A 19549-nucleotide genomic window follows, 5' to 3' on the forward strand; every position below is an offset into this window, starting at 1 on the left:
CAGGCCGGTTACAACTGGCCTGGCTGGCATCATGGCAATAAAAGGCTGGGGAGCGGCGGAGTCTGTTTCTTTGCTCGCCGCTCCCTCAGCCTGCCATTAGTCACATCAGCTTCGCTAGGAATGAAAAATGAAATATTATTAGTCTGATTATTGTTTATGGTATGTTTAGTTATACCTTTATATTAGAGATATGTTAAGGTTAGCCATCTGACATCTGTACTTATCAATGAATCAATGTAATGTAATGGTTTTCTGCGAAATTTGTAAATGATGCGTATTCATTTTGTTTTAAATTTTATGTAAATAAATACGGCCGGGGGTTTACGACCCCCTAATCCAAAATCTTCCCATGTTATTCTCTTGATATTAATAAGGGAGTAGGGGTTCTAGGTAGTACCAGGCCATATGCCTTGGGCTGCGGTTCTTGTGTGCCTTCTGACTCAGTGACCCATTCTGCAAGCTGCTTATGATCCTTGCACAGCAAACTGACATTGGAGGCAAAGGTGTCTATTTTTGCCTAGAGTGAGGTCTTAGTCGCCACAATTACCTCCAGGATTGAGTGTAGCTTACCCAACCCCTCCATTAATGGGTCCGCTGCTGGCTGGCCCAATGCTCCTCTAATGTTAGAGCTCCTGATTGAACTGACTTTGGTTTTCCCATGGTGTCAAAGTCTGTGGTGACCCTCGATTGCAGAATGCCACAAGGAGGTCAAGATTACAACACACGGGAAAAACTGTTCTTGTGTGATAGGGCTGCTGGAAGTTCTAAGTTTCTGGAAATTGCTGCAGATTGCTAACAATTGCTGTCAGGTCTGCTTGCTGCCGCTGTCTACCCCCTTGTGAAAGGAGAGTGGAGTCTATGGGGGCCACCCAGTGACAGCTGAGTAAGCAACACGGCTACCAGCTCGCATATGAAGCGGTAGTGGATTCCCCTTGGGCCTTGTCCCCACCACTAGGGGTGGCCGTGACAGCTCAGTAGGTGTCCGGGGGCTCCTCCACTCACGCCTCTGCTCAGGTGCTCATGGAAGTCTTAGGGATGCACCAACCCCCATTGCAGCTCACTTTCAGATCCAGGGACAGAGTGTTAAAGGAGCAGGCACTACCCTCCCAAGCAGGGCCGGACTGGGAACCAAAACCAGCCCTGGCAAAGTGCTCTGCAATACCCCCTCCCCACCCCACCCCCCTCCTCCTGGGTGTTAGGGGTGCGACCGCGCTCTTTGCCAGGGCCGGTTTTCAGTAGATTTTGTTACAGGGCCGTTTTTGCTGCTATGCTGCAAAGACGGCCCTGTAACAAACCCTACCCCCCCCCCCCCCATGGGATTGCCCGATGCCCGCAACGGCCAGGCCGGGCCTGGTCCCAGGCCACCGTCACGCACCCAAACTGCTCCATGCAAAACGCCCTTGTAGCACAGCAGATTATTGATCGGCGCCATCACTCCCTTACACCAGGGACGTCAAGCCCCAAGGAAGAATGTCAGTGCGTGGGAGGGTGAGCAGCAGTTCTAGAAGACATGGGTCCTGGTTCCGAGGAAGCAGGGAGGTCTGCCGAACACGCCAGGGCCAAGCTCAGGCAGCCCCATAAACTTCAAGCGTAGCTCCCTTAAGCAGCATCTGCCATCTAAGCACTGCAGGCCAAATCCACAAAAAATGCATCATGCTGATATTTCCCATTTTACCATAATCATGTACTAGTTCTGTATGTGTTCTTTTGCATTCACTCGTTTTTTGTCATTTGCTGTGAGGAAAAATGCTCAAGACGAACAAACTCAGCCCCTTATAGTCGAAAATTATAATTGTATTGCCCATTGAGCCCACCAGGATTTTTTTGATTTTGATCGCCTGCATTTTGGACCTTTACTATGGGGGTGTCTCACTTCCTGAGCATCACTCACAATTCATGGTAATTTTGGGGCGAGTGCGTTTTAAGTCAGTTTCTGCCTTTTAAGATAAAGTTGCTGCAAGACAACTAGGGTAAGGTGGTCTGGATGGTTACACATGAGCATGTGTGCATATGCACATGCGCTCATGTGCGGGCAGCATGCTTGAGGCTACCATTATTCACAGCCCAATAATGGTGCAAAGCATGCCTGGCACAAAAGGGACTGTGCAAGGTGTGCTGCTGACCTGGGACAGGTCTTATAATATACGTGGGCATTCATAAACAGGTCAGTAGGGTTTACTGGAAAATCTGTAGGGTTTTCACTGGGTTATACATATAATTCAGATCTGCCCTGAGGGCCACAACTGTAATGATGACTGGGTCCCTAATGCTGATTTTACTTGTTATAGGCAAACACGGATCATGCATGTGCACCATGACATAGGCATGTCTTACTGATTCTTGCCCAAAGCGCTACCCTCACAGTGGTGAAAGGCTGCTGGCTTTACCAGAAGGTAAGCATCAAGAGAGCAGTGGTGCCAGCATAACGTTTAGTGAGCAGTAGGAATGAATACGTCGTTTTTACCTGTGTCACTAGAGGGAGACCTAAAGGCTCACTCACTTACTTAAAATTCCACTGCTTTGTGTTAAGCTCCCCCTTGGCCTACACTGGTTTGATATGTAATGCTGAGCAGTACACGCGTTGGCCTATTAGTGGTATAATACAGGGATAATGCAGTATTGTGCCTTGTGTGTATATTATCTACATGTGCTAGGTGCATGTGTGCCTGTGGCTGGTACAATTAAACAAGGATTTAGTACTGTGTAGTACGTGTATACATATGCTATATACATATGCCTGTGAAGGATAGAATACATGGAATATTCTGAGTTCCATTTCGGGATACACACAGGAAAGAGGGATAGCCAGGCCTGCATGGTGAAACATGAGGAGAGAAAGTAGAGGAATTCCCCCAGACAGATGTGTGTATTGTTACATTCCTGTAAGCTGCGTGGGGCACACTGAAGGAAGCCTGGCTCTCAAGCACACTTCGAAGGGTGCTCTTTGACTTAGAGAGAGATCACAAGGAAGGGGATAGGGCTGATAACAGAATTATAAGAGTAGGGCTGAGGCCCTGGGGTAACCCTTTGATACACGTATCACTGTAGCTGACATCCAGGTGTAAACCTCTAGTCACTTCGATGGCCTGGATTGTGGGGCTATCAGATTTGGAACTGCTGCTTCTTTGACAGATTGCTTTCTGGAGGAAGAAAGACCAGAACAGTGGGCACTTCAAAAGGAAGCAGACCCCCAACATAAACTTCAAAGATTCAGACTCTAAATTAGGTGTCTGGAAATGGACTTTAAGAAGGGGAGGTTGGGACCCCAAAAATTGTCAGCTGTCAAGCAGGGAGTCGGGCTGTGTGAGAAAGAGAAGTTCTGAAAAACTTCTGCCTGTGATCCAGACTGGGGGCTACAGCCTGCTAATCTCCCAGCTGGGTGATGGGACATCACCTAGGGAATCCAAAGCCACCTGTCCTGAAGTTTGGAGCACAAGTGTGTGCCCTGTAAGGAAGAGGAGAGCACTGGAGGGAGCAAGTTCCATTGGGGATTCCTGGTGAGTGGATTACCTTAGTGTGGTGTGAGGAGATGGCTGCTGCACCAATCGGGTCGTTGCCCGTGTGCAATGTACATCGAAAGTCAGCATCCCCCATATGCACAAGAAGGGCCACCTACTAGGGAGCTGTGATTGCTGCTGTATCGAATAGATCATCGTCCATGTGCAGCGTTAAGTCGCAACCTTGTATGACAGGTGAAAAGTTCTGCTTTACTGAGTAGGCTGTAGCCCGTGTGCGTGTTAAGTGGCATACGTGGTTGGCTCTATGAAGAGTACTGAGCATGCTGAGCAGGCCGTAACCCATGTGCAGTGGAGATACATTGATCCCATAACCCAGAAGGGTCCACCGGAACCAAACAAGAAGTGTGGGTTGGTTTGGATTGTCATCAGAAGAGAGAGGACGCCGTGGTGATCCGGGTAGGCCTGAGCAATGATGGAGGACCAAGGTCAATAAAATTCCCTCCACCCCCATTACCGGTGGGAAGAACCAAAGAACGTACTCGGCTTGGAGGAGCAACAAGAACACCCTGGCTATTGCAGGACAATGTGTGGGGAAAACTTTGGGAAAGCTGAGCACAGCCTGGCTGGCTGGGTTGCCTGAGAAAGACTTGCCGGAGACAGCCTCTACAGCTCGAGCACCCATAGAGGAAGAACACTCAGAGAGTCTGAGCACCCACAGATGGGGCGCACTCAGAGAGTCCAGTTTCTCGGATTGTGCTAGTACGGGTAAGACTGATTTGGGGCCAGATACTTGCTTGCTAGGTAGTGCTGCAGCACTGGAATACTCAACTTTAATACAAAGTGCGACTTAGCCTGAATGTCACCTATAGTGAATGGGGAAAAACCACTATCTTAGCTTGAAGGGAGTGGACTCAGGGACCTGCCTATGAAACATTAGAGCCCTGACCTCAGGGACTAGGTGTATTATTTCTGAATGGCAACACCAAAAGATGATGGACAAAATGCTGAACATTGTCAAACATTCACCCCCAGTCACAGATCTGGGTTAAATTCATTGTTTCTTTGCTCATATGCCACTCCAGTTTTGGACCTAGTCATATGCAAATCAGTTTGGCCCTGCTCCCCATGGGAACAGCCCAGCCCAATCTTTCCAGCCCAATCTTTTTGTGTTGCTGTTGTTTATGAATGGCATATTTTACTTTGTGGTCAGTATAAAAAACTACTTTTTTCATGACAGCAAGTATTTAACAGGACAATCATTTACTGCAGCACGCAGGCATGTAGAATTCCATGGCCCAACGCCCAGGACGTATTGTTTGTGGTTAAGGGCAACAAGTTTTCATGTGTATGTTGTCCTTGAGACAAGTAGACCCAACCCCCTGCAGCACAAACCCTTTGGCTGTCAGTTTACAGTATGGATCAGGGAAAGGCACTGTCTGCACTTAAGGTAATATTTTTGTCCCTATGTTAATGCTGTTCAAACTTGTATTTATGGTTCATTAATTGAAAGCCTATTTTATTAGGGTGAGTGCTCTAAGTGAATGTTGTAAGCTCTGACTGCACTACTGACAAATGGTTCCAGTATAAAAATCTGTACAAAAATGCCAGCGAATCAAGAAGTAGTGGACACATATTAAGCCCGGCAAAACCCACGCTTAGACTATCTCGCGGCAAAACGAGAAACGGACAAAAACAATTCCGGCCTCGAGGACGCCAAAAAAAGGTAAGTATGTGTGATTAAACGCGTGCAGAGCATAGGTTTTTAACTCTGCTTAACAGAAAGATTAATGAGGTCCTACCATTACAGGCTGCCATTGAATGCTAGCAATCTTCCACACTTTACACACGGCGAGAGACCTTGAAACAAGTAAGTTCCGATTTTGAGTGCAACCAAATTTAGTATCGAATCTCCAGCCTAGCGCAACACTTCTAAACCTTAATTCCTCCTTTTCAGGGCTATCGCTTAAAAAACAAAGAGTGTATACTCCTCCCACCACTAGAAACAGGTAAGTTTGAAGTATGATTGCCAACAGAAATGATTGTGTCATTTCAAATAAGAATATAAAGGTGACTAAAGAAGCATTTGTTGTTTATGCAGATTGTCCAACGTCGAGGTAATAGAGAAAAGCTTCCTTCATTCGAGGTAAGAGGCATACGCAAATAGTGGTAGAGCCATCTTTCCAAAACACTTGCTATTAGTTTCTAAAGAGATGTTTTGTTTATTTTTTCACAGCTTCAGTTCTGAAGAGAACTTAAAATCGGTCATAAGTTCGAAACGCGTAGACCATATTTGTTGAGCCATAAGATTATAAACACAGTTTTGATTTGCTCCAAATTCATGTGATTATCAGAATAATTGTCTATGGCCATTTTGTGAATAATGAAACTTGTAATGTATATGTAAATAATTTGTACAGAGGTTGTGTATGTATGTGAGTGAATGACGGATGGTTGAAACAGTGATGAGTATGAGAATTTTTGGGAATGTGGAGAAAGTGTAATATTTTGATTATGAAAAGAAATTTTTGTATGTGGAAAATATAGGTTGAAAAGATAAAATTGGTGAAAACTAACCAAACAAAAAATATAAAATGAAAAAAGAAAAAGAAAGAGATGTATTCTGCCTAACAAAGTGTGGTTGTACATGTTGTTATAATCCGCATGTATTGAAAGAGTAAGGAGACAAGTAGTGACAACAGTATTGGTATTTGTTTCGTTCTATATTGGCCAGTCGCTTGGCCTTACTGTGGAGAGCCCAAACCCAGTGATGGTTTATTGCTCACCATTATAACAAACACTGGCAAAAGCAAAAACATATTTTAGTCTCAAAAAGCACACACTGCCACAGTAGTTACTGACACTGAACAAAACGACTTTGTGTGCCAATATGCTTCTTGTGAAAGAGCAGAATGCTGTAACTCACAGTGAAGCCAGGCAATACAGAGAGAAAGAAAGAATTTTAATAAACGCAAAAGGTCATGGAAAACGCCTCAGATCAAATTAGGGGCCCAATTATTAAAGAAAGTCTCAAAAGTGCACCCATGGTATATATCCTTCCATTAAATGCAGCTAAAGGGCTTTTGTGAGTTCCCAAGAATGTACTGAAGTAGGACAAGAAATAGTACTCCTAGAAAATATTTGTGAACTGCATTTAAGCATAAGCAAATATGCATGTTCACTTTACCTCCAACCACTTTTTTCCCAACTCTGGAAGCAGGTTTACGTCTGCCATTGTCAGGAGTAAATTTCCAACATTTCTCAGTATTGGAAAAGATTAGATAAGAGTTGTTTAAAAGCCTTAAAACATTCATTCATTTCAAAACTTTATTCGATTCAATGCAAAGAATCATAAAAGTAGAAATACATTTACAACAAACAGTAAAAATTCATTATAAAAGGCAGTTTTACAGTTTATGGCACTATGAAAATTCATTGGCAGGTAAAGTCACATAACCATATTATTACGTTAAATTAATCATCTCTGGGTAGTACATAATTCATCGAGCAAGGGTATTTTTAGGAACAAGTAAAAAAGAACCACGGTGCAGGAATATAAAGTGTACATATCAAGTGGTCTGATTCTTGGGGCAAAATTTTAGCCATACCGTTTCCTAATCTGGAGTGATACGCGTATGAAGTTCAACATTGCACAACAGACTGTAGGGGATGACAGAGATATTAAGAAATCATAACCCTCTTTGTGATGGCGTATTTGTTTTTCCTTGAGAATCGGTTTGAGAAACCTGGTTCTCGGGTCTTTATATAAGGAACAAAAAAGAACAAGATGCATTGTGTTTTGGCTATCTTTGTTATTACAGTTGCAAGGGGGGAGTTCCTCACACCAGCCCCTCTGTATAGGGAATGCAAAAAGAAAATGCAAAGTATGTAGCCTAAATCTTGTCAAGTAAAAACGCCATTGTACATGGTTTGTGAAGGTCAGATAAAACTGGTGCTGTAAGGCAGCCTTGGGGGCATAGGGGCTGTCCATGCAATTTACAATCGAAGATTTCCAGTAATTCGATTTAATTACATTTTTAATATCTCCCTGTATATTTTCAGGATTGTCAAAGGTATCACCCAAACCTATTTTATGAAACATTTCATTTACGTAGGATAGCCAGGGGATTTGATTCATAGTTGACAATTTTAAACAGTCCTGGATGATATCCTTAGTGAGCTGTAAATCCTCCGATAACCATATTTTGCCCCATAACAATAGAGGCGAAAGACGAATAATGTCACTTACATAATTTAAACCTAGTTCATTATGGGCGAATTTGTTTGAGGAGCCTGATGGGATGGCCAAGACACGTTTTAAAAATTTGTTTTCCATAATCTGTACCGTGTCGGGGCTATCTGTCCCCCAGACCCCTGCCCCGTAGGTGGCAATCGACAGACATTTGGCTTTATACAGAGTTTTTAAATGTGTAATGGGTTTTTGGCCTAATTTGCCACAGAAGCGGAACAATCCCTCTATTGAGCGACTAGCACTCTGGACTCGTGTCTTCATTAACGGTGCCCAACTTAATTTGTGATTAAAAAGGTTTCCCAAGTAATTAAAATTTTCAACCTTGTCAATGACGGAGGTACTCACTGCAAACTTTCTGCTCTTGGTGCCCTTCGGGCCACAGACCATGATAAAAGACTTAGCAAAATTCACTTTAAGATCTAGGTCCAACATAAATTTGTGAAAGGCATCAAGGCAGTGCTGCATACTATTTGCAGTAAGTGTCATGAGTACAGTATCGTCGGCATAGGAAAGCATTGGAATGCTTCTGCCATTGACTTTTGGGAAATCATGGCAATGGTCCAACAAGTATTTTTCCAGGCCATTAGTATATACAAGGAATAAAAAAGGAGCTAATATGCATCCTTGTCGGACACCCTCGGTCGAGGGAATGGACTTGGTTTTCTCTCCCCCTGGCCCAAACCTTATGGCCACCGTAGTAGATTCATGAAGTCTGCGAAGAAGAGTGACCAGGGGTTCCTCGAAACCCATTTCCTCCATCATTTGCCACAACTTACTACGACACACAGTGTCAAATGCACTTGATAGGTCCATAAAGGCAAGATGAATTGAAGATTTTCTTGCCTTTGTGTATTTCCCAATAATTAGGGCTAAATTAAGGCACTGTTCAACAGTGCCTTTGCCTTTTCTAAATCCATATTGGGAATTTACAATGAGACCCACCGAATCCGCCCATGATTCTAATCGTGCTAAAATAACCCTGCCCAAAATCTTACATGATGCGTCAATTAAAGAGATTGGGCGATATCATCGGGGATCTGATCTATCGCCCTTCTTAAAAATTGGCACCACCACTGCCTCCTTCCAGGATGCCGGGATATGGCTAGTGACAACTGCTTTAAAAACATTCAACAACACAGGTGCCCAGACTTTGACATTGTGCTTAAAAAAAGTCCAAAGGTACTCGGTCGGGGCCAGGTGCTTTTAATGATGTGCCTTTTAATAACGCATCCTCCACTTCTTGCAGAGTCAACGATAAACTCAGGGAAAGGGAAGATTGGGGAACCACAGGTACCCTTACATCTCCTGACGATATCACGCTTGGTTGGATTTTATGAGGATTAAAAATGTTCCCAAAGTGAGTTTCCCATGAATCACAGTCAATCTCCATCACAATATTATCCATATCATTATTTGCAAAGAGGGGGATTGATGACTTCCCAGAAAAGTCTGCTATCCTTCAATTCTGTTGACTTTTCTAAGTCTTCCCAGGCTTGATTTTTTAAACCCAACTTCCTTGATTTAATAGCTTCTTTATGAGCTAATCTAGCTGCTCTAACCGATTCTATATCCCTAGGTTTTTGTTTTAACGCTGCTTTCAGCGATCTCTGTGTTGCTGAACATGCAGCATCAAACCATCTGGGGCCTAACTTTTTATTTTTACCTATTGGTTTTATTAGGCGCTCAGCTACATGCTCACATAGGGATTCAAAATTACCTATAACCTCTTCTGGACTGGTTGTAGGTATGAGGCAGGCCTCATATTCAGCACTATATCCATTTAGGATCTCTGCCTCAAGACCCACCGCGTCTATTTTGCCCCATTTAAGGGTGATACCTTGATTTTTACTATACTTTACTGGTTGCTCCCAGATAGAATGTTTGGGTTTAACCGGACAAAACAAGGTTAGAATTAAAGGATTGTGGTCACTGGCAGCATTAGGTATTACTTCCAACTTATCGACATAGGAAAGGTGCCCACTAGAGACAATTACAAAGTCGATGAAACTCATAGTGCCCCTAGTTCCCTGAAACGTCGGTATAGGCACAGAGTTTGGGCCAACCCAGGGCTCCAATATGCATAAATCATTTAAAATAATGATATTATTTAACGCATCCCCCTGAGGTGTGTGTTTGAAATGTGACAGCGGTTGATCATGTGAGTCTGTCAAACCACACACCTTTGAATCACCATGGGCACATAATGAGCAGTTAAAATCTCCCAACCAGATAACAAATAGTTGGGGTTGTTCTTGACGTACCCCAGCTATGGCCCTTTCTAGTTCTGAAATTACAGTTGTCTCGTTGTTGTCAAAGATATTGTAGTACCAATTGATCAACAACAATGGTTCAGGGAACAAATTAACCAGCATCAACACTTGAAACCAAGGTGAATCAACTATTATAGAGGCCGCAAGTTTACATAATTTTAAGGAGGTTGCTGACATTAAACCACCTTTTGCCCTGCCCATTTAAGAGGGTATTGCTAAGGTGTTAAAAGCTTGAAAACCCTCCATACTCTGGGCAGTTCTACTCCATGTTTCCTGCAGGCACAGGATGTCACAGTCCCCCACAAAGTCCAGCCATGCCTCGTCCTCAAGTCTTGATGCAAGTCCAGCAATATTCCACGAGATTAGGCCCATCTTTTGATCATTTTTGTGTCTCATGTCTGGTTCTGTTACTACTTCTAGATTGTTCCCAAAAAGGATTGGACTTGAATCACATTCTCTGGCAGAAGATACCTTAAGAGCTTGAGCATCGGAAGTTTGGTCATCATCGGTGGGAGCAATCTCCAGTGAGTTGTCATTGCCACTTTCCCCCTTCTCCCACAAGCTAGGTTCTCCTATTGCTGGATTATCCATAATCCTAGGAGGATCTTGTGATGGTCAATCGATCTCTTCCATACCTACAAGTGGGTTAAAGCGATTTCTCAAGGGGACATTATTTGGGGGCCATCCTACATAGTCCTCTCCCTGATACCTTGGTCTTAAGTTGTTATGCCAAGCTTGCAGGGGGTAATTGTTATTACTATGGATTGGGCCCCAGGAGAAGGCATCACTCTGTTGGGAGAGTCCCCAGTTGTTCTGGCTTGGCCATATAGCCCTATTTCTGTGGGTCCACATAGGATACATTTCATTGTTAAATACCTGCCTAGCATTCTTGTAAGGGAGGGTTTGGGGTACAAAATTCAGACTTGGGTAGAAATACTCCAGACCTATACACTGGATATCCCCAACTCTAGCAAATCTCGGTTTACTACAGATGATATCTTTTACCCAGGTGTTACTAAAATTGATCAGGATACAATCCCCCTCGAGATCCTTCTCACTCGGGCCCACCCAGGGGACTCTACGTACACTAAGTATATTTGTTTTAGAGTCAGAGGGGAGTGGTCTGTTAATGTTAAGCCAATGTGTTATTTTGTTTCTTAGTTCCTGGGTAGATTCTGTTTTATTAGGAAGGAGTGGGGGTACTCCGGTAAGTATTACCATAAAAGGGGCTGAGTCTGGCGGCAAGTTCAAGGGTGGTGGTTTCTTTCTATATACTGTCTCACTATCAATACTTTTTGTATTTTTTACGGAACCCTGTAAACCTGTTTGTTTTCGCCCTTGGGTACTTCCCTGTTTGGGGGTCGCGGCTTCCGTCGTTGATGCCACGTTGCCCTTTTTTTGACCAGATGTCCCTACAACATCCACCAAAACAGGTTTAGAACGGGGTTGTGGTATAGGTTTTGTTCGAACTAGAGGGACCGGTACCACCTTAGGGTTAGCAGTTATGGGTGTTTTAGCGTTTTTGTTCATATTTTTATTCTCACTCCCCTTTTTTGGGTCACTATTGTTGACATTACAGTTTTTATTCTTGTTGCTTATACCCCCCCCTTCAGGCAATTTATTCTTACTTGCTAGAGTTTCAAGAGAATTAGTATTAAGAGAAATAATGTGTTCCAGTTGATCTAACTTCAGATTAACAATCTGAATTTTCTCTAAAACAGGTAACAAGAGCATCTGAACTAGTTTCTCAATTTCCCCCAGAAGGCGGTCATTGTTGTTGGTATTAAAGGAGAAAGTTTTCTGTCCCATGTCAGCTAATTGGGGACCCTTTTGCTTAGTAGGGATTGTTAGGGTTTTAGATGGTACTGACTTCGCTAACTTTGGTTTTGCCCCTTTCCTGTGAGTGCCACCTCTCTTACGTTTATTTGGGTTATGGGGTTCCTGCTGAGATACCACTGTCTGATCTTGTGTAAGGGTAGGCCCATTATTACTTAAATTACTCGGGTTGCTATCTATAACATTTACCCCCGTAATATCTGGTGAAATGGGTATGGGAGTAAGTGTAGATGCTTCAACTTGGGAATCCCCTGGGTCTGCTATCAGGACTGTCTGTGACTCAGGGATTATCTCTAGATTTGGGCTAGCCTCTAAATTACTATCAGAACAAAGTAAACTTTGCTCAGGAGTAGGTAGTTTAGTAGGGGTAATTTTCAATGCAATATTCCCCAGGGACGAGCGTTTTCCTGTAATCAGGTCAAGTGATAGACGCTTTTCTGTGAGGGCAATTTCCTTTTCTAAAATTCCAGTTGCCCGGCTTATAAAATCATCCAATGTTCCAGTGGCTTTACCATTGTTTGTTTTAACGGTAATCTGTCTGCCCTTCCCTGAGCGTGTGGACATCATGAGAGTTAAAAAAGGCACAATTTGTAGTGCCAAGATTTATAAAAGAATAGTTAAAAAATTGATAATGGAACAATCTGGGATCGATAGTAAAAAAGAAAGGGAGGTAGCCCCGACCCGACCTTGTACGTCCTTGGACGGCCTTAGACGGCCCCGCCCTTGTCCCGGGCTTCTCCCGCTCGCTCCCGCGAAGCGGAGGTACTACACTCTTGATATACTACAGCTATGTTTCCAATTGGTGATAGGCGGGGGGCGTGGCCAGCGGGGAGAGCAGCCCAGGTGTTACTGGTTGGGCGCGCAGGGGCTCCTGGTCACTGGAGTCCCCTGCCTTGCTCGCAGCCCCGCCGGTTCACTTGCCTGACCCCCGCGCTCCTCCTCAGCTCCCGGTGCAGCCCTCTGATGAAACGACGCGCTGCGGGACCCGCGAAGCGGGTCCTGCGAGTCGTGAGGTCAAGAAGAGGAGGGATAAATCCACAGGGCAGCTGGTCCGCCGCAATCCTCCAGCAGGCAAACAGCAGGTCGCTACAATCCGTTTAAAGTGTCCCACAGGCGTTGGTGTGGAAGCAGCTTTTGTCTCCGTTGGCGGGGGGCGTGGCCAGCGGAGAGAGCAGCCCAGGTGTTACTGGTTGGGCGCGCAGGGGCTCCTGGTCACTGGAGTCCCCTGCCTTGCTCGCAGCCCCGCCGGTTCACTTGCCTGACCCCCGCGCTCCTCCTCAGCTCCCGGTGCAGCCCTCTGATGAAACGACGCGCTGCGGGACCCGCGAAGCGGGTCCGGCGAGTCGTGAGGTCAAGAAGAGGAGGGATAAATCCACAGGGCAGCTGGTCCGCCGCAATCCTCCAGCAGGCAAACAGCAGGTCGCTACAATCCGTTTAAAGTGTCCCACAGGCGTTGGTGTGGAAGCAGCTTTTGTCTCCGTTGGCGGGGGGCGTGGCCAGCGGGGAGAGCAGCCCAGGTGTTACTGGTTGGGCGCGCAGGGGCTCCTGGTCACTGGAGTCCCCTGCCTTGCTCGCAGCCCCGCCGGTTCACTTGCCTGACCCCCGCGCTCCTCCTCAGCTCCCGGTGCAGCCCTCTGATGAAACGACGCGCTGCGGGACCCGCGAAGCGGGTCCGGCGAGTCGTGAGGTCAAGAAGAGGAGGGATAAATCCACAGGGCAGCTGGTCCGCCGCAATCCTCCAGCAGGCAAACAGCAGGTCGCTACAATCCGTTTAAAGTGTCAAGTTTCAAGTTAGGAGGTTTACACAGACTCACAAGGGCATTCTAACCCTGGAACAATTGCTTACCACTACCTTCAGCCCCAGTATGTAGATCAGCGGAAGCGTGACAACTTAAGGGGATTGCAAGTATTCAAACACTACTTTGGTATGAGCCCTGGCATAATCAGAGAGGCTATATATCAGAGCTCCTATATAACGAGATTACTGCCATAATTTGTCGCCGCACTACAAAGCACCAAAGGGGCAAGTGGAGTTTGTTATAGGACAAGAGGCTTTATGAAGCAACCTTCTCCGTGGACAAGCAGATATTTTATTAAATTCCACACCCCTGTGCAAGCATTTTGGGATGTCAGACTGTGTTCACTGTAAATACACGAATAAATGATTGTGGGTCTAGGAAAACTGGTGGGTACCTTTACAATTGTGGAGATATCCTGTGGTACTTGATTGATCTTTTCTTTCTTGTCATAATGTCTTCCTTTGTTAGTCAGGCCTAACTCAACAATTTTTTCTTAGACCCACAATCATTTATTCGTGTATTTACAGTTCGTATGGGGAGTGTGATTGTATATGGTCTTTAAACGTTCCCTTGGACCCCCTTCTAAAATGTTTGTAATATAGACTGTGTTCACTCCCTTGTGTCTACCTCTCCCCGAGAAGCCTTGGACTGCTCAACCCCTGCTACCACTGAGATTCTAGGAAGGAGTACTTGGCCCAGGTGCTTAGGACCCATAGCATGTCAGGGACAGCAGGAGCAAATGGCCACCTCAACCCCTACAATTGGGCCTAGTATCCTCTGCTTGCCCCTTGGCCCTCTGATATTGCTTCTTGTGATGGGTCTCATCAGAGCTGGAGGCGCTGGCCCCCTATGCCTTTGAGACTCAGTTTGAGAAATATTTGGATTTAAATGTCCCTGCCCTTCCAGACACCATGAGGCAATGGGGCCTGTGGAGTGCAGGCAGGAGGGTGCTCTGTTGACTGGTAGCAGAGGGACTAAGCAAGGTGCCCCCGCCTGCAGGAGATGAGTTCCAGGAGCTAGGTTGAGGAGAAGGCTGGTGCTGGAAGCCAGAAAACCAAGCTTCCAGTAAAGTGTTCCCATCTTGAAATCAGGAAGCCTGATGAGAGTCCTCTTAATGTCTTAGGCTTCCCACCACGAGCAAAACAAGCCAATGTTTGATGCAATTGGCACACCAGGCTAAAGATATGCTGGTTGAAGATTTGACCTTTGACCCCATAAGAGAAATGGAGCGCAAGGCGCTCTGCCGCTATTTAAAAAAATACCCCCGTGGTGGGTCAGGGCCCAGGGATCTGCACATAACGAATGCTTATTTTTTACTGGTGGAGCCGGTGTGGATGGGAACTCTTCCTCTGAATTGCACAGCCCCTTCACCCCCCTCCCCTGGGAGGCCCTATTTCCCCCTGGGCAGGCACACTAATTAAGGGGCCTGGGGCCCCATCCCAAGGTCCAGAACAACACAGAAACAAGCAGTCAAGCAGAGGCCAGTGAACGAGTGGAGCGATGCTGCACCCCGCACTGAAGGTTTGCCACCCCTTGCTCCAAGTGCCCATGACGGGGGAGAGCGCGGGAGACATAGCATGGCAACAAACTACCTGCGAGAACGCAGGTGGGGAAAGCATCATCACACCAGCTCTCGCGCCGGCAATGGACTGTGCTGGCCAAACAGGGAGCCGGCTCAGCAGCAGAGGCGTGGGCTCCCCATACCTCCTGAGTAAAAGAGAAAAGATAAAAACCAACAGAGCCCTGCTAGGCGAGTCTACCCAGAAAGGAAAAACCAGCTGCTAGTAAAGTATGCACGAGCTCCAGAGGTGGGCTCATGTACATATCCAACAATTCTGCGGTGGTCCCAAAAGGGCAGGGACACCACCTCCATTCATGTAGTAGTGTTTGGTGGGCTGCAGATGGGCACCAGCTTCCCCATAATCTATTTAAAAACATATTGAGTCTCCGGGGTCAATTAATACATTACCCCAGAAGAGGTTTCCATATTTTGTAAGGCACTCTGAGCTGGAGTTGTATGCTCTTCAGTTGGAATGCGGGGACCTCTTGTGATTGTTCCGATGGTCGCATTAGACAGCCTAAAGGGAGTAAAAGAAAGACTCTAACACATATTTGATGCTTTGAATACAAATGCTTCACTGAAATATTTACTAACATAGAAATGTTTATATTCATAATGAATGCATTTAAACATGATTTCATAAGACGTGATTATTATGTTTGGAGCTGTGGTGGCCCCTTGACAAAGCCAATAGGCTTAACTTATATACTGATGTGATCACACCTTGGCAAAGCTAACAGCCCTGCCCTAAATCCCCTTACTTTGTGATTTAGCATCAGCTATAGGTTGGGGTCATGACCCACTAGGTGTCAAATGTGATACATCGGTGTAGCCACATGTATTTTCATCTACCTGCTGTATAACTTTGTCATTTTACATGAGTATTTAGTTGTGTGTGTGCAATAAATGTATGTTTCCTTTTTAAAAGAAAAAGTACTGACTGGAAGATGTTGCGTGCTAGCGAATGAAGATTACTAGCTAACACCACCACCCGAGAAGACAATTCACAATAATTTCCATACCAAAATATTGCAATGATGCATATTATGAAAACATTAATACATAAAGCCATGGAGTGGAACACCCTTTTCAATATGTCCATGTAGGAAGGGGGAGGCTCTAGTTGGCGCAGTGGCGACACTAGCGACAAGCAGGGACTCTCTCTTCCTCGTCAGGGCTGAGGGTTACCTTCCAGACAACCTCTGCTTACCCTCTAGGTAGTGTGGCTTAAGCAGTCGTAGGCTAATCTTTGGGGCACATAGGGTTAAACACTTGCAATATTACACCGTCACAACCAACCCACCACACAATGAGACCAAACTGTATTCGGTGAAAATATCTCTTTATATAAACTTCAAGCAGGCAAGTGAATACAGTTATCAGACTTCAAAATAGCGGTTCCAAGTTACTTAGTTCAAGTTGCCACAGTTCTTTCTAGCAATAAGTGTTCTTTAGGGCCTTCCGGCCAGTTCAACAAAGTTCTTGTGGAGCGGGCGGCTTCCAGGGGAGCTGTCCCACGTCGCGTTGCCTTCCCGGGGTCGCTGGTCGTTGCGGCTCTCTGCCGAGCAGGTCACGGGTCATCCGGGGCAGTGGTGCTTTGTGGCGGCAGGGTCCTTTCCTCGTCGTTCGCTCTGACCCTGTAGGCGGCGGCGGTGTGGTGATGGCAAGTGGCAGTACGGTCCTCAAGTGCAGGACGTACCCAGCCAAGTGCCGGTGCAGCTGTGCGCTCACAGCTGAGCTGTCGGGCAAGTTACCGACCCAGAAGACTCTCACAGGGCGACTGTCCGTCTTTGCAAGTGGATTGGCTGCTCGTGGTGCAGTCAACTCGAGAGCTCGGACCGGACGGGTCCTCCTTCGCTTTGCTCTCGGGCTCCCGGTGCAGTTGCGGTCACGGTGTTCGGGCCAGCGGCGGCTGGTCCTTACTTTGCTTTCGCGGTTGCTTTGGGCCCCGGTCACGGTGGTCAGGTGGATGTCGTTGCCTTGGAGGAGATTCCTCCGTCGGTACTGCGGCGATAAGCAGCACCCACAGTCGCTTTCTTCAGGATGTAGCGCCCACTGGTCCTGGGGCGCTGGTCAGGGGGCAAGTTCAGAGCAAGCCCTTGGAGATCGTTTCAGCAGAGTTTGGCACAAAGTCTTGTCAAGCAAAAGTCTTCTCGTAGTCTTTCCTTTTTCCTCTCCTTCGGCAGCAAGGCACCAGACACAGGCAAGAGACCGTACCCTTCCTTGTCCTTCACGGTCCTTCTCGTCGGGCAGAGTTCCTTCTGTAGCCCAAACTGGATCTAACTTTCAAGGAGCAGGGCTCCTTCTTTTATACGGTATTTCTTTTGTTCTCGCAGGCCAGGGGGGCCTTTGCATAGCCACTTTCAGTCCTTGAGTACTCCGGTGGGTGTACTCCGGCTTCTGCTTTCAGTGTGAGGGGCAGGCGCATCAGACGCCCCACAGGAGGTGGAGCCACCATTGTGTGGACAGGGGCAGCCAGAAGCACCTTGTTGATGGGGCTTCGCCCGTCCTGGGCCAGGTGTCGGCTGAGTCATCAGTCGCTCCCCAGGAGGGTGGAGCCAGCATTGTGGTGGTAGAGCACAGCAAGATCCAGAGTCAAGAGAAACTCCTACCTCCCACTAAGGTGTAATCTGCTCATTCACCACCTGTCATCCCCCCAGCCCTGTCACTCACACATCCCAGACAGTCAGATACACATACCAGCAGAGGCGGGTTGAAATGGTTAGGCAAGCAAATGCTAACTTTCTAAAAGTAGCATTTGCAAACCCAGGATACTAACATAAACTTGACTACAAGAAATATTTTATCATCCTGAGTTCAGGCATACTAAACACGACTCGCTACCATGCTCCCTGAGCCTGCTGGGATTATAGGGTGTAATAATTCCAGCAGCTCAGTCTGGCCTAACGGAAGCAGGTAGCCTTCAATAGTGAAATACGATTTTGGTTGTAAGTCACTACTAGGACATGCCACACACATCAGGGCTTGTCCTACCTTACACCTGCAATGCACCCTGCCCGCAGGCCTACCATAGGGGTGACTAATATGCAGTCAAGGGAAGGTTCAGGGGCTGGCAAGTGGGTGCACTTGCCCAGCTAGCGTGACAGTACGAGACCGCACGCGGGTTCTGCGGTCGCAGTTCCCAGACACATCTTTACGGCTGCTTCGGTGGGTGGCGCAACCAGCGCTGCAGGCCCACCAGCAGTATTGGCATCTACAAGCCCTGGCACTCCTGGTGCACTTTACTAGGGACTAACAGCAAATCCAATGAACCAATCATGGACATCAATCACATGTACAATTTACAGTAGGGAGCACTTGCACTGCGGCACGGGTCAGCCGTGGCGCAGTGCCCTGAGTATCGGAAAACCAGCAAAACATCGGAGGCACATCAGCAAAAAGTGGAAGGGAAACTCACGCCAAGGTGCCAGGTCTAACATGTGTCCCCTCCAGCTGAAATGTGGGGGGAACTACCCTTCCCCAGGGAGTTCCACATCACTAAGGCGGAAAAATCTGGACAGACCGTCCGCGTTGGCGTGATCGGTGCCAGGGCGATATTCCACCGTAAAGTCCATACTCTGTAGAGAAATGGACCACCTCAACAGTTTCGGGTTCTCACCCCTCTTTTGCATCAACCATCTGAGGGGCCTGTGGTCCGTCTGAACTCGGAAGTGAGACCCAAACAAGTAGGGTCTTAGCTTCTTCAGCGCCCAGACCACAGCGAATGCTTCACGCTCTATTGCACTCCACCTACTTTCCCGTGGAAGTAACCTCCTACTTATGAAGGCTACGGGTTGGTCAAAGCCCTCATCAGTCATCTGTGAAAGAACAGCCCCTACACCATGCTCTGAAGCGTCTGTTTGCACTATGAATTCCTTGGAGAAATCAGGAGCCAGGAGCACGGGCGCCGTGCACATGGCAGTCTTCAGGGTGTCAAAAGCCTTCTGACAGGTGTCAGTCCAAATCACATTCCTGGGCTGCTTCTTCGAAGTCAGCTCTGTCACTGGGGTCACAATCGTGCCATAGCCCTTGACAAACCTCCTGTAATACCCAGTGAGCCCCAGGAAGGCTCTCACCGCAGTCTGGGTCTTGGGGGTCACCGCGGGCGGAAAATCCGTTCCGCTCGCGGATTTTGCGGATTTTCGGGAAATCCGCAATCCGCGAGATTCGCGAATCTCCCGCAAAATCCGCGAGCAGCGGATTTTGCTCGCACTGCTCGCACTGTTCGCGTGAGTTCGCGGCTTCCCAGTACAACTTTGCGCCCCGCGAATAAGTGCTAAATTGCAGAAATACGATCTTAGCAAAACTGAAACTACTTGCCAGGTTCAAAAGTTCAGGCTCATCATTAGTAGCCATTTCCTGTAGTGCTTCCTGAG

General features: G+C 46.8%; 1 long non-coding RNA gene across 1 annotated transcript in view; it reads right to left on the bottom strand.

The window, feature by feature from the left end:
- Nucleotides 1–19549, bottom strand: part of LOC147702104 (uncharacterized) — a 95161-nt gene that overhangs the window by 32663 nt on the left and 42949 nt on the right. The window contains exon 2 of the long non-coding RNA XR_015297503.1: nt 15582–15690. This is a non-coding gene — a long non-coding RNA (uncharacterized LOC147702104). The remainder of the gene's footprint in view (nt 1–15581; nt 15691–19549) is intronic.

The sequence above is a fragment of the Lissotriton vulgaris genome, chromosome 7 (assembly GCF_964263255.1).
Source record: "Lissotriton vulgaris chromosome 7, aLisVul1.2, whole genome shotgun sequence".
Classification (NCBI taxonomy): domain Eukaryota; kingdom Metazoa; phylum Chordata; class Amphibia; order Caudata; family Salamandridae; genus Lissotriton; species Lissotriton vulgaris.